The sequence below is a fragment of the Macaca fascicularis genome, chromosome 8, assembly GCF_037993035.2.
Source record: "Macaca fascicularis isolate 582-1 chromosome 8, T2T-MFA8v1.1".
NCBI classification, from domain to species: Eukaryota; Metazoa; Chordata; class Mammalia; order Primates; family Cercopithecidae; genus Macaca; species Macaca fascicularis.
In genome coordinates, this window is record NC_088382.1 from 107731142 (window position 1) to 107734570 (window position 3429).

Below are 3429 nucleotides of genomic sequence, written 5' to 3' on the forward strand. Positions count from 1 at the left end.
TAAGAGTGTGAGGGTGACTTTCTTCATTGTGGCCATGGGGCCATTCAGTATAGAAAATGGGACCCTAAAAATGAAGTGTAAACCTTTAGGTACAGGTAGCTAGAGAAAGGAATTAGCGAATTTTAGGGAACTCACAATAATAAAGTCATACAGTCATAATCATGATGGAATGAGAATGAACAACAGCAAAAATAATAGGATGAGCTATATCAAATATTTCTGTTTTGTTACAGAATTCAGAACTGATAAGAACCTTAGGAAATATGTCATTTACACACTTGCTCTCCTTTAAGGTTGTCAACTACCACAGATCCTTATTTATCATGGAATATTAAATATGTTAACAGAATCCTTTGCAGAGGATGGCAAACTCTGGTGCTATCACAAGGTTAGGCATTTTTCACGACGAAAGGCTACACATTTTCTATGTGCCATTTTGAATCAGCTATTGATTTTTTTTTTTTTTTTTTTTTTTTTGAGACGGAGTCTCGCTCTGTCACCCAGGCTGGAGTGCGGTGGCCGGATCTCAGCTCACTGCAAGCTCCGCCTCCCGGGTTCACGCCATTCTCCTGCCTCAGCCTCCCGAGTAGCTGGGACTACAGGCGCCCGCCACCTCGCCCGGCTAGTTTTTTGTATTTTTTAGTAGAGACGGGGTTTCACCGTGTTAGCCAGGATGGTCTCGATCTCTGACCTCGTGATCCACCCGTCTCGGCCTCCCAAAGTGCTGGGATTACAGGCGTGAGCCACCGCGCCCGGCCTGATTTTTTACTCACATGAGGTTTTTCAATTGTTATCCTTTTGAATAATATTAAAAGTATTTTAAATTAATTTCACTTTTAAATGTATTTTGGAGACAATAAACAGCAAGGATTAAAACCTAGATTGTTGTTTATGTAGAGTCTACTCCTGGGCTCTATTCTTTTTTTTTTTTTTGATATGGAGTCTTGCTTTGTCACCCAGGCTGGCGTGCAGTGGTACGATCTCGGCTCACTGCAATCTCCGCCTCCCGAGTTCAAGCAATTCTCCTGCCACAGCCTCCTGAATAGCTGGGATTACAGGCGCCTGCCACCATGCCCAGCTAATTTTTGTATTTTTAGTAGAGGCAGGGATTCACCATGCTGGCCAGGCTGGTCTTGAACTCCTGACCTCGTGATCTGCCCGCCTTGGCCTCCCAAAGTGCTGGGATTACAGGTGTGAGCCATTGCACCCAGCCACTCTATTCTTTTTTAGATGACTGCAATTTAATGGTAGGCTTTAGCAGTGGAAAAAGGCTAAGAAATCAAGATTTCAGAAACATTTATGACATTTCTTTAGTGATGCACCACAGAGTCAGTTTTTGAGAATTCTTCTGAAGTTGGCAAGGGATTTTGGCAAGTGATTGTATGTAAGTAATGAAAATAATAGCTAACTTACCCACCAGTGAGTGCCTTGTGTTTTTGAGTATCAGAATAGTATTCTGGAAATATTTTGTTTATTTATCTTGTTTGTAAATATGTATTTTTCTTTTACAAAAAATCCTGCTGGCCGGGCGCAGTGGCTCAAGCACTTTGGGAGGCCGAGAAGGGTGGATCAGGAGGTCAGGAGATCGAGACCATCCTGGCTAACACGGTGAAACTCTGTCTCTAGTAAAAATTACAAAAAACTAGCCAGGCGAGGTGGCAGACGCCTGTAGTCCTAGCTACTCGGGAGGCTGAGGCAGGAGAATGGCGTAAACCTGGGAGGTGGAGCTTGCAGTGAGCTGAGATCCGGCCACTACACTCCAGCCTGGGCGACAGAGTGAGACTCTGTCTCAAAAAAAAAAAAGAAAAAATCCTACTATTTCCTAAATAAACATATATTTTTAAGGTAACTGCTCAGATGAATTAACTAGTCTCTTTATTTTTATTTTTTATTTTTTGAGAGAGGGTCTTGCTTTGTTGCCCAGGCTACAGTGTAGTGGTGTGATCATGGCTGAATGCAAGCTTGACCTCCTGGGTTCAAGCAATCCTCCCACCTCACCTGCCCTGAGTAGCTGGGACTACAGGCTTGTGCCACCATGCCTGGCTAATTTTTGTATTTTTAGTATAGACAGGGTTTTACAATGTTGCCAAGGCTGGTCTCGAACTCCTGAGCTCAAGCAATTCACCTGCCTCAGTCTCCCAAAGTGTTGGGACTACACACATGAGACACTCAGCCTAACTAGTCTCTTACTTTAGCTTCTACATTAAAATAACTACTAAGATGGCCTATAATTAATTATAAGAATACAGGATACAGGGAAAAATATATTCTCTTGATTCTGATTTTAATATTCATTTATGTTCTGACTGTAAAGTGCCAAGGAAGACAATAAAAGGAGCTCCTTGAGGAGATGACATCATCCTTTCCGCAAAGTGAAGGCACTGGACTGTGATTGCATTGAAAGCAAGCACTGTGTTTTATGCATTTTTGAATTCAGGCATTTAGCTCCTTTAATGGAATGTGGTAGGTACTTGATAAATATTTGTTGAATCAATAAATGAATAACAAATACCAAGGAGTCCCATTTAAACTTAATTCATTAAAAAGTAATACATATGAAAATATAAATTTGGCCAGCCATGGTGGCTCACACCTGTAACCCCAGCACTTTGGGAGGCCAAGGCAGTGGATTTCTTTTTTTTCTTTTCTTTTTTTTTTTTTTGAGACGGAGTCTTGCTCTGTTGCCCAGGCTGAAGTGCAGTGGCACGATCTCAGCTCACTGCAAGCTCCGCCTCCTGGGTTTACGCCATTCTCCTGCCTCAGCCTCCCAAGTAGCTGGGACTACAGGCGCCCGCCACCTCGCCTGGCTAGTTTTTTGTATTTTTTAGTAGAGACGGGGTTTCACTGTGTTAGCCAGGATGGTCTCGATCTTCTGACCTCGTGATCCACCCGTCTTGGCCTCCCAAAGTGCTGGGATTACAGGCTTGAGCCACTGCGCCTGGCCAGCAGTGGATTTCTTGAGTCCAGGAGTTCAAGACCAACCTGGGCAACATGGTGAGACCCTGTCTCTACAAAAAAGATAAAAAATTAGCTGGGCATGACAGCATGTGCCTGTAGTCCCAGCTACTCAGGAGGCTGAGACTCAAATCATTTATTTTCATAAAATTTTGGAAATTAGGCCGGGCGCGGTGGCTCAAGCCTGTAATCCCAGCACTTTGGGAGGCCGAGACGGGCGGATCACAAGGTCAGGAGATCGAGACCATCCTGGCTAACACGGTGAAACCCCGTCTCTACTAAAAAATACAAAAAACTAGCCGGGCGAGGTGGCGGGCGCCTGTAGTCCCAGCTACTCGGGAGGCTGAGGCAGGAGAATGGTGTAAACCCGTGAGGCGGAGCTTGCAGTGAGCTGAGATCTCGCCACTGCACTCCAGCCTGGGCGACAGAGCGAGACTCCGTCTCAAAAAAAAAAAAAAAAAAAAAATTTTGGAA